A 13,627-nucleotide genomic window follows, 5' to 3' on the forward strand; every position below is an offset into this window, starting at 1 on the left:
ATCTAACTTTCATTCTGGTAGGTGAAAGAATGCAAGCATTTTCTCTCCTGGGGTCAGATTACATACAAGAAACTTGTTTAAACTTTACATATTTAAAAATAATATTCAATCATATGGAACAACATTGATATATTTAGAAAGTTTAATAGCAGGTAACAGAACATGATCTGTGTGATTAAAAAATGTACATGCATTTGCATAGACAAATAGGTGCATGAAGGTACATATGAATATGTACGAGGTGTGATAAAAAATGCAGTGAATGTTTAAAAAAATTATTACAGTAAAAGACACATTGCCATTAATCCCCTCAAAATACTCCCCCTCGCTTCAGACACACTTATCCCACTGTTCTTGCCACTTTCTGAAGCAGATCTGGAAGTCCTCCTTCATAAATGTCTTTAGTTGCACTGTCATGGCTGCCTCCATGTCTCGAATTGAGTCAAAACGTTTTCCTTTCATGGTCATTTTGACTTTGTGGAAAAGCTAGGAGTCACACGGTGCCAGATCCAGTTAATAAGATGGATGAGGACACACCATAACATTTTTATTTAGTAGAAATTGCTGTATCAGAAACCATGTGGATATGGAGTGCTGTCATGATGGAGGATGAAATAAAGACACTCAGGAAAGAGGACTTCCAGAACTACTTCAGGAAGTGGCAAGAATGATGGAATACGTGTGTTCATGTGTTCATAGTGAGGGGGAATATTCTGAGGAGGATTAATAGCAATGTGTCTTTTCTTGTAATAGGTTTTTAAAATTTAAACAGTCACCGTACCTTTTGAACACACCTCGTATATATGTACATATGCACACACACACAAAGAAAAAAAACGAGAATAATACATGCTTAAATGTAAACAGTGATGAGTTTAAATGTATCTGTTTAATTTTTCTTACATTCACTCTTACTTTAAGTGAAACAAAAGAATAAATGATATGGAAATATATTTGAAAATGAACTATATATACCATTATATCTCCCGTGGGTCAGTATAAATTATTGTAATTTCTTTTCTTTTATAAGAGCATTAAGGATTGTATCTATGCCTAATATCTATGCCTAATTACCTCTATGCCTAAAGTCATAGATAGTACTTTTTAAAAAAAGAACAGGTTGTAAATGGAATATTATTGAGAATAGACTGGGAAAGTATTTTAATGGAATTATGGGGTTAAAAGTTACATGTTTCAGAAGCCAGATAATTATAAGGATGTAGAGTAAAGTTACATTACTGCTGAATCTCAACGCTATGAAATCTTTTACGTTCAGTATCTGTTTAAGCTTCACCAGAATTCTAGTTTTATTTATGTTTTCACAAATAATAGTACTGAGGCTTTAAGCATTCAAGTATTTATCAAAAAGCTAATATTTGATGTTGAAATTCTAACTCAGAACTATTTGACTCCTGAGTCTACACTGTTTCTATCACATCATGCTGCTACATTACACACTATAGAGCTAATTAAAATGAATATGTTAATAAAAACTACCAGATTATCTTTCTATATTAAAATAGATAAAAAATGATTTTTCATTTCTTCCTTTATTACCTAATGCATGATATACATTTGAATACTGCAAAAACGTTTCTGACTATATGAGGCATTACATCTTAAGATGCTACTCCAAGAGTTCTTTAATTGTTCTCAAATAGATTCAGTGGTTTAATAATGTTGAACTATTCGAAAATGATTCACTCTGAGCAATACATAGTGCATATATAACATGTTTTAACTAGGTGTCACGCTATTACACAGAAATTAGCACAGTGCATATATTGTAAAATATTGATTTCATATGGAACTTTACATTAGAGGAAAACTTACTGAACAGAAAAAAAAATCAATTTCATTATGTCATCTACTATTTGTTTCCTTTCTCTAGGAAAAAAGTAGTTTGAGGCAAGTATAAAGCCAATATCTGTTTTCAGTCACACTAGTTTTCTTATTAAATTGAGCAAGCAAATAATATATGAAATCTTTATTTGATATATGCATAGATTATTTGTATGAAAAATTTAGTCACAAGTCTGATTAAATCCGTATCTATAAGCATAATTTTCTACTTTGGTAATTAATTTTTTAAAAGTAGAACTTGAACAAACTGAATTTTGAAAACCCAATATGGTCATCTTAAGAAATGCCCTTGGAAATGAAAGCTGTAGCTACTATATCTGTGGGAGGAAATGTGCTCTTTCAGGTTGGTTATGTTCGGGAGCGTCCTTTTAGATTTAATCAGTCCAATGTTAGAACCGTGAATAATGTACAAATGGAATCGGTGAGGTGTGGACCGGCAGAAGGCAACCAAAGCAGTAATGTATACAGGATGAAACAACATGCATTAGCCCATCATTTCCTTTGCCTGAATGCCTGTTCTTCAACCCCTAAAGTGCAGTTTAATAACCTTTCACATGTAAAAATGTCAGCACTTGAGATGAGGGCAGAAGAAAATTCCATTATTTGTCTGTGACCAGACGAATTAGCCTTACTGAAAATCATTTCTGGGTGTTAACTAGGTTATGGCTCATCTTCATTTGTCATTCTCTGACTATGTTGTGACCTATTCAAAGACTTCATGTAAACGTTATTTACTGCTTTGCCATAGATCACTCATGGGCTTAAGGGCCACATCAGAGGTTGTAAAACATGTCTGTGTCACTCCCATCTGCTAATAGCATCATTTAACCCAAGCTTAACATATGCATACTCCATCAATTGAGGGGGACAGTGAAATAAATTCCTTTTGATAAAAAGAGATTACAAGCTCCTGGGCCAAACATACCTCACTCATAAACAACCCTCACCACTCCCCACAGACTATGTGAAGGCCAGCGACAGAAGTCAAAACTGAAGGATGCTTTTTAAGATTATATATCTGGGCCTTTTACTTGTTTGGGGATCTATTAAAACAAATAGGAGTGAAGGGGAAAAAGTGAGGTGAGGGCAATGTACCAAGAAGCAAGGAAAAGTCCTCATGCTGCTGACTCTTGGCAAGAACTATTCATTTTTTCTACTGTAGAGAAGGATCTCTTGATGACTTCTCTCTTCTTTGAAGCTTTAGAAGAGGCAGTGTTACTAAAGTATCAAAGAAAAGCAAGAATCTAGGAACTTTGCCTTTTCTTGTCCATGTCACTCAGGATATTTCACTGGATGGAAAGTTGAGCTAGAGTGCCCTCTATTGTCCGTTCCACTGGTTATTAAGCACTGCTCAGCTTTTAAACTCAAAAGCATGAAAAATCTCCTGGTTTATGAATTGGGAAGATTTTCAACAAAGTAATACAGACTAAGCTAAAACCACCCCTTATTTATTTTTCCTTCCTGAAAGGGAAATTTTCACAATTTCTGAATAGGTTTAGGTATGCAAGTATCATGTGTTGGATAGGAGGAGCACAGAGAAATAGCGATAGAAAAGTTATATTGTCTTCAAGTCATAAGTAATATTAATGTAAAGAGGTATGCTTATTTAGCATTTGCAGTGTGGTGAGTGCTAAGTGAAATCTCTCCTGGTAATTAATGAGAAACTGAACCACCTTGCTGGATTCACTTTAACATTTTTCCATGTCATAGGCCTTTGTATTCCAGAAAAAGTCAATGTCTCTCTAGTTTTCTGAGCTAAGATGAAGATCTATGGAAATTCCAACTAGAAAATTTCACACTCCAGCTCTTTTTCTTTTCCTCTCTAGTTCTGAAATTTGTTTAAAATTAACTCCTTTTACCTTTATTGTTTTAGCGTAACTGATACTCTCTGATTAGCATTTCAGTGTCATACCACCATCATTTTATATATTCAGGATGTCCCAGGAGCAACAGAAAATTTGTTGAGAGGCTCAGATTTAGGGGTGATATTTGTCATGTCTCATACAGAAGCATCCAAATTCTCAAGGCATCAATTAATGAACAAGAGAAAGAAAATCACATGCAACATGAGGTAATCATTGGCCCAGAACCTTTACTAGACATCTTATTTTTCTAGACAATTGGTCTTATGAGAAATGGAATGGGCAATAGATGGTATCTCAGTCTTGCAGAGCTTTAAGCTCCTGTAACTCTATTTCTTTGCAGAGGAGAAGAAAAGCTAATTCTCTAAACCAAGAAATGGGGTAGAAATAGGGTGTGGTAGAGGGGAGGCTCTTCAAATGGAGGGGAAAAAAATGGTAGTCCAAAAACAGAAAATGCACAGGATATGTGGATAATTTAATTAAATTTGACTCAACGGACTTCTCTAATTTCATTGGGAGGTCACATCAGGAGATTATTATCTGAGAATAATAGAGCTTATCATTTGCATAAAAACTGCACATGTGTAACTAAATTATTAGGGATATATATAGAAACTGTCTTTTTGTTATTATGATATTCCCTATTTTGTAATTTTCATGAAAAATTAAACATGGTCACATGTTCTCTAATAAATATCAGATTTTCCAATATGTGGCACTTCTGATCCTTGATTTCCATATCATAATGACCTAGGTAAGGTTTTCAGGAATCCTGGTTTAAACCAAATTAAGACTTGTGATCACATATTGTAATTTCAGGAAACCCGTAATGCTACCATTCCAAATTGCAGAGACAAATAAATAGTGTTAATTAGGTCAACCTGTCTATAACCCAGGTAAGAATACAGAGAAAAATATAGGACTTGAGGATACTTGAGGAAAAATGAAGGAATGCAATTCTATGAACCCATAAAGAAAGACCTTTTAATCTCACTGTAGGGTCAATTGGTAATGTGAGTTAAGGGTTGGGTGAGAGGATGTCAACAAAGACATTCTTCCCATTTTTTCTCCTCCATCTATAAATAATGCAAGAAAGCAGGTTTTTTCTTTGCTTGCTTGTTTTGTTTTTAGTTCCATCTGCAGTCAGAGGTAGATTGTGATTGTATCGTATAAAAATAAAGTTACTAGGGTTTGAAATTGGTTTCATGGGAGGCTTAAAAAAATACAAGGAACTTAAGACCTATGACATATATTAACCACTGTTATGTGTTTTTAAAATATAGTTATTTGGAGGATTTAAAAAATGATTGATTGTTTGTTGTGAATTTGTATATATAATAATGTGTACATCAATTATTCATATGTGTGCATCTTGAAATATTTTAAGTATATTAATGATAAACTTAATAAGTATATTATGCAATTAAATGTTATTTGTTTTATAGTTTCTTCATTTGTTCTTCCATTCATTCATTACATTTTTACGAAATTCCATAAATAAGCTGGGCTAAGAACACGTTCATTTCTAACTGTGAATAAGAGTATTTTAAAGCAAACTATTTTAAGTGCATATGTTGATGTATTCATGTTGTATTCAAGCACTTTAAGCTTTCCCTTAAATCATTTTGATTGCTTGAGTTGCAAGACTGGAATTCTTGTTCAGCTATGCCCTTTTTCATAAAAACTTGGTTCGTGGTAAAGAATAAAGAACATAGGCTTCAGAGTTCAATAGACAAATGCTTGAGTACAAACTTGTCAGAATTATGTGATATAGTGTGTGAAGTCCACTGTACACTACAGATATTAATAAGTGAAAGGTTTTATTGCCATTTGGATTTCTTTGGAAGTGGACATTTTCCCACAGTATGTGCTTCCACGTTGCAGATCAGCAGATTGAATAAATGTGTGTGTGTGTGTGTGTGTGTGTGTGTGTGTGTGTGTGTGTATGGCTGCGCGCGCACATGTGTGTGTACATTTGAGGTTCCCCACTCTCATGTTTAAACCAAACAAAATAGGAGTTCATTAACACAGATAAGCTGTTATCTCACATCATGATATAAAATATCAGCAGATTATATAAGGAAAATGAAACTTATAAACAATTTCACTCTTTGAAATACCAGTTCTCATCATTCATGTCCTTGGATACATTTGGAAGAACTTTCATCATATAGTCCTTTTGAGGTTTCTGCTTTATGTCCTACTAATAGCTTATGCTCTTTTTCTTTTATAAATGAAAAGTCATTAGTCATGAAGTATTCTATTGCAGAATTAACCCTTATCTGGAATCTAAACTCATTCCTTTATCTGTAAATCAGCATACATACATATCACATTTTTAATCTCAGCATATTTTTCTGCATCACTGACAAACTGTTTTTTTTATTTTACTGTGTTTTTCTTCCCTCCAGTCAAAAACACTTCTTGTGATGATTTTCCATCAAACAAGACCCAGATAGAACATCTACTTTCAATATTAGAAGCTGCTCACAGAATCTGAGAATAAACTAATGGGAGGAGGATAGGGGGCCTGAGTGAGAAAGGTGAAGAGATTAAGAAGTACAAATTGGTAGTCATGGGGATGTAAATACAATATGGGGAGTATAGTCAATAATATTGTAAAAACTATGTATAGTGTCAGACGGGTACTAGACTTATCAGAATATCACCTCATAAATTATATAAATGTCTAATCACTATGGTGTACACCTGCAACTAATACAAAATAATACTGAATGTCAACTATAATTTTAAAATGTCACGGGATATAATGTACAGCATAGGAAATATAGTCAATACAATTGTAATAACTATGTACGGTGTCAGATGACTAATAGACTTATTGGGGTTATCACTTTGTGGGGTATGTAAATGTCTAATCACAGTGTTGTTTTGTACACTTGAAACTAATAATAATAATAAAAAAAGTGAGAGCAAGCTCTGTTTTCTGGAGTTCTTAATGAAAAAAATCATATTACTCAAACTAGTTGTGAATTTTTAGTTTTTATATGAATTATATAATGGACTGAAAGTTCTAATTCTTTTTCTTCACACCAGGATCATTTGTTTCTGCTGCTGTCATATATATATAAACTATGTGTCTGATAAAGGGTTAATATCAAAAATACATAAAGAACTCATACAACTCAACAACAACAACAACAAAAATCCAACTGAACTATGGGTAGAGGGCCTGAACAGACATTTCTCCCGAGAAGACATACAAATGGCCAACAGATATATCAAAAGATGTCCAACTTCACTAGCTAAAAGGGAAACACAAATAAAAAACAGAATGAGATACTACCTCACACCTGTTAGAATGGCTATTATCAGCAAGACAAGTAATAACAACTGTTGGAGAGGAAGTGTGGAGGGAAAGCAACCCTCATATACTGCTAATGGGAATGTAAATTGGTACAAGCACTAAGGAAAACAGTATGGAGTTTCCTCAAAAAATTAAGAATAGAATTACCATATGACCCAGCCATCCGTCTTCTGGGTATCTACCCCAAAAATCTGAAGACATTTGTCTGTAAATATGTATGTACCTCTATGTTTACTGCAGCATTATTCATGGTGGCCAAGACATGGAAATAACCAAAGTATCCTTCAATAGATGACCGGTAAAAGAAGATGGGGTACATATATATGATGAAATATTAGTCATAACAGGAGATGAAATACTGCCATTTGTGACAACATGGATGGATCTTGAGATTATCGTGCTAAGCTAAATAAGTCAGACAGAAAAAGTTGAGAACCACATTATTTCACTCACAGGTGGGATATACAACTGAAAGCAACAAAAGAACAAGACAAAGAAACAAAAACTCAGACACCACCAACAGCTCAGTGGTTAGTAGAAGAAGGGGGCTAGTAGAAGAGGGTAAAGGAGGTCAAATATATGGTGATGGAAGGATATTTGACCTCAGGCAGTGAACACAAAATGCAATATATAGGTGATGTATTATAGAATTGGACACTTGAAACATATAATTTTATTAACCAATGTCACTCCAATAAATTTAATAAAAAATGATTCACCAATGTAATTTTCCTAAATTTGTGCCAAAAATTTTTTTAACATATGCATAAAAATGTTTGTTTGGCATTCCAACTCACCACTTTTTGAGTTCTTACATCATTTCCCCCTTTCATTCACATTTATTATTGTCATCATTTCGATTTTTTTGAGCTTTAAAACTTTGTTGCACTTAGTAACTGTCTTATATTACTGAACTTTATTTCCATGGGCAAAATTCATTCTTCTGATACACTGAGCACTACTTTCATTTGTTATTCACTCAGCATTCCTTCATTTATTGTAATCTGAATCATGTTTAACTTCTTGCATCACATTCAATGTGTTTGGTAAATTAGATCCTTGGAGGAATGTACAATAGTTTGAAAAATAAAACTGACTAATATGACCTTCTTTAAATCTTCTAGGCCAGTGATTTTCAGCTTTATTATACACAACTCCCTTTTTTTTTAGAAAAAAATAAAAAAAAGTTTTACTACTTGAAGTTAAATCCATAGACAACGTAGTTTATGTGCCTCATAAAAAAAACAACACAATGCCTTAACTATAATACAGCAGAGACAGAAGAAAATAACGTCATAAAGAAATAATGTATTTTAATGCCCCAATGCTCAGCATTGCTATTCTAGAAACACAGTGAAGCAGTCAAATGCTCACATATAAGCAGAGTCATGTGGAATCGAACAATTAGAAATGCAGACTGATATTGGCAAATTGTATCACATTGGCCATTCTAATGCACAAGAAACTAATACACAGGTACACTAATGCACAGGTAACATTGCCATTAATGACATGATATGGTGAGCAACTCTTTAAAAAGCTGTGAACAACATCAATAAATACAGTGCACTAGACTTTTTATTAGGTAGTTGCATGTTTTTTGAAAGCTCATTGTACATTTAAACTGTGTGACTTCTGTTGAAGAGGACTGAAAATCTAGAAGAATGGGAATTTAACCAAAATTCTACTGATCAGCTAGCAATCCCTAAGTCTATAAAAATAGTGTAAGTAATATTCTTGCTGTAATTCTGTTGGTTGTGAAAGTTGTTCTAAAATAAAACCTATTTGATTCTTTAAAACTGAGTAATAGTGAATCAAATTTTAGGTTTTCTTTTTGAATACAGAAAGCAGAATGTAAAAAGTTTATAAGTGGTTGATTATATAATTATTTGCCACATTCAAAATATAAATGAAATATATATTGTAATTTAAAACACCCAATAATTTATCATGTATTTTTTGGAATATCTATTTTAGACTCACTTAAAGTACTCTGAGAGGGATAAATCCTGTAAACATACCTTTGGACCAACAATGGGTTACACAGAGTCATAAATTACGGGTTTCTCAAGAAAATAGTGCAAATTTATTTATTTTTCTGATGGAAATACTATCCATTAAACACCACATAGCCAGCATAGGTAATGCCTTCAATTATTTTCTTTTAGTATCCCAAGTTAATTCCATTATTCTAAGTATTTATTTGTCAATATTTTAAAAAGTATTTAAATAACAAGATCTTCACGTATAAGACAATATTTATAGGTACACAAAGTTACAAAGCCACAGTATTTAAGATAGATGCTTTAATAATGGAATGTGTACTGAAAAGCTTCTATTGAATTCCTCTATCCATTCTCCTAATAGATTCAGTGCTGTTATATGCCAAGGAAGCTATTTTAATATAATTTAAACACAAATCACTTTTAAAATTTATTTTTTAAAGAACATTAAGCTTACTAAGTTGTACCAATTTGTGTGTGTGTGTGTTATAAATAGATACTGCTTGCAATTGATGTCTGACAAACATTTTCAATATTACTAATGATGAAACGGATAATCTTTTGTGAACTGAAGGTCAGCAGTTTTGTAGAAGTTTGCAGTCAAACTCCTGAAGAAAAATGCAGCTATACCAATATAATTATCAGTTATAACTCGTTACAAACCTATAATCAGCCAAATTACTAATGAAGATTAAAATAACATTTCTTCTGCCAAATATGCTGGTACAGTATTAGATTCTATTTGATTATACCTTTAATAATTAGTCAGCTTTTCATTCCTATTAGGCCATCATGTAGACTGATCTTCACTGCTTCACAGCCTCTTATCAAACTTCTGGCATTAATGAAAACTGATCACAAGCATGCACTCTTCTACAGGTTGTGAATCCCAGCATGGGATTCTCTTAACCATTATCCAAGAAGCTTGGATAAAGCTTCTTGGCAAAAAATGTCCTCTTCTCAGTGACATTGACCCAAAGCATGCACATGGGGACAGGAACCATATTTTTTTATGAAAACAAACAAACAAACAAACAAATACATTTGTTTGATCAACATAGAATGATATTGAAGTAAACAGTCTATAATTGAAAACCTTCATTTAAAAGCAAATCTATTGTAAATAGGTATAGCCACTATGGAAGACAGTATGGAGGTTCTTCAACAAATTAAAAATAGAATTACCATATGACCCAGCAATTCCGTTTGTGGGAATTTATCTGAAGAAATTCAAAAACACTAACTTGAAAAGATATATGCAGCCCTATGTTCACTGCAGCATTATTTACAATAGCCACGATATAGGAGCAACCTAAGTGTTCATCAATAAATGAATGGATAAAGAAGATGTAGTACATACATATACAATGGCATATTACTTGGCCATAAAAAAGAATGAAATCTTGTCACTTGTGACAACATGGATGGGTGCAGAGGGTGTGCTAAGTGAAACAAGTCAGAAGGAGAAGGACAAATATCCTGTGATTTCACTTATACATGGAATAAAACAAACAAACAAACAAACAAACAAAAAAACAGAATAAATGAACAAACAAAACAGAAACAAACTCATACATACACAAAACAAATTTATGGTTGCCAGACAGGATGAGGGCTGGGTGAAAAAGGTGAAGAGATTAAGAAGTAAAAATTGGCAGTTATAAAATAGTCATGGGAATGTAAACTATAGTATAGGGAATATAGCCAGTAATATCATAATGACTATGTATGTTGCCAAGCGGGTACTAGACTTATAGGGTTGATCACTTTGTAAATTATATAAATGTCTAATTGCTACGTTGTACACCTGAGACTAACACAACACTCTATGTCAACTTTAATTAAAAGATGAAAAATAAAATTTAAATAAATACAATCACATGTTTTCAGCACAAGTAATTACAGGATTTCTCAGGAGGGAGAGAGTATGAGTATCAAGAGTGTTAAAAGGAATGCCATTTATAAAAGTATTTCAGAATGTGAGATGAAGAACAGATTACAACAGGCAGAAATAAAAGTAACTGCAAAGGGATGAACTAGTGCCATACTAATAATTAGAAAATGTAGTCTGATAAATTAGTGTGGTTATAGTGGAAACTGAACTATAGAATACAATTGTAATTTTGAAAGAAAATAGAAGACATGTGGTAACAATATAGCAAGGGTGCCAATCTTTTGTTATTGGTATATGTTGAGTATTACAATTTTAATACAGTTTTTTCCTTTCTTAAAATGTACATACACTTTTCTGGCACCCTCTGTATTTGCAGACTAGTGGAGAGAATAATTGGACTAAGAAGATGTAAAAATGTTAACTAGAAGGGGAAATTTGGGTCTTCTCTGAAGTCCCACTGAGACATTGAAACTTATAGATATCTTTCAAGGGAAGTCATTAAAAGTTTTGAGAATGATAAAACATGAACAGTTTCTATGTGGAGAATGAGCAAGATGAGGATAAGCTAGACAGTTGTGATAAATCAGAGTCATTAATTAATTAATGGAAAAATGAAAATTTGAGTCATGGGACAAAAAGGTAACAGAAAAAAATTAGATAAAAGCAGCATGAAAATGATCAGACATAACTGGCACTGATTTGTTATAATATATTGTGTGGTACCAGACCACTTCAACAATAATGGGAAGACCTCAGAACACCTGAATAATCTCTGTAGAGTCAATAGTCTTCTTTGGTTCAAAGTAAAAACCTTCCTTGGCTATTTTGTATTATCTTAAAATAGAAAGGTGTATATTAGTAATTAAGTAAAAGTAAAAATGTAACTCTAGGTCAATACATTGTCAACATTTGAAATTGAGAGACCTATAAATGCTTGTATAAGGGATTAAAATATTATATTAAGTTGCTTCATAAATAAGGAAATTGTCAAAATTATTTTTTGTATTTCATATGCTAAGAAGAACTGAATGGCCTGGGTATGGGCTTTTTGCTCTTATTTTTATATATCAAAATATTCTGAGGTTAAGGAAAATTTTTAATTGCTTTCTTGTATATGTGCTCATATATTTTCTGTAAATACCAAATGGAGCAACAAAAAAGGTAAAGTTTACCTTAATTTATTAATAAACACTGATAAAAATAATTTATTAATTTCTAACTCTGCCAAATTTGGGGTGGTTCATATGTAATCTACCTAACAAGGGAGGTGCTAAAGATTAAAAAGTTAGAAACCAAGGGTTATTACATAGTAGAATAGGTAAGAACAAAGGACATACACACATGCAATAACATGGATAGTTGACTGATATTTTTCAGAAAAGACTCAAGCATTATGTGTTTAGACTAAATTTCTTGTCACTTTTAAACCTGAGAATTTATAATTTCATCTGTCAAGAGCAATATTTGTTTTTTAATATACCAACCAGGTACTGAATTTTCTTCATTCTAAGTGGCTTGCCTCTAAGGCTGGATGAATGCATTTGGAAGTACCTATTTATTTCAATACTGCATCATGGACTGGACTAATCAGGCTCTTAATCTAGTGATAAGTGAGAAACCTTTATTCAATGGACTGTAATTGGACTCAGATTAGTTTTGGTTAGTATTTGTCCCAATAGGCATAGGGAGCTCCTTCATAAACTCAATTGATGATGCTGATAGGGCAGCCAATTTAAGTACTTTATTGATCTTTACACTAATGTGGCTTCTAAAAGGAAAACTTAAGTGTGTTCAATAATGGATAAGAAAGCAAATTCCTACTCATCCATCATTTTCTGATTAACAAGGCGACACAGGTATTCTCACTGAAAAAGGGAATAGAAAAACATAACAAATATATAGTTTAGGTAACTAAAAAGAAAGACACAACCCTGATTTTGCTCATCAAGAATTATGTTACTGTTATTATCACATTTTAGGGGGAAAATAAATGAAAAAAACAAACACAAAAAAACACCCCACGTAAATATATTGACTTAGCGATCCATAGAAAATGACCAAAATTTGAACGATTGAGAACAATTTGCCAAGTGATTTGTTTCTTATCTAAAATTATTCAGTAAAACTTTAAAACGAGCATATTCTCATGTAACAATATTTATGTTGCTTTTGTAACATGACAGGCAAATAAAATAGTTTGTTCTTTAGAAAGTTACATGCTATTCTATTACCTCTTTGAATCTGTTCAACCTCTTTTCACTACCTCTGCCATGGGAGTATAACAAATAAATCATATCCATTCACTTAAGAACAATCAAAATATGATAATAAAAGATCATAATGTAGGTAAATGGAAGGCTGAAGGTTTACCAGGAAGTTAGTGTTGTCATTATCTGGTTTCCAGTTTAGGGACCATTGCTTAGTAATTAGCTGTGTGATACTGGACAATTTTCTCATCTGCAGAGTGAGCATTCTGCACTAGATGTCTTCAAAATGTTCTAGTTTTAACATTACATGAAATAGTTCTGTCTATAAAGAGAGGCCATATTTATTCTGTATAATTCTACACTTCTCTCTTTCCCTCTCCTTTTACATGAAATCTTGACCTATTTCCTATTCCACTTAATAAACACCTGCCACATTTATAACTTCTTATGGGTGTTCCTTTCACTCATCA

This window comes from Rhinolophus hipposideros (genome assembly GCF_964194185.1).
Source record: "Rhinolophus hipposideros genome assembly, chromosome: 11".
Taxonomy (NCBI): Eukaryota; Metazoa; Chordata; class Mammalia; order Chiroptera; family Rhinolophidae; genus Rhinolophus; species Rhinolophus hipposideros.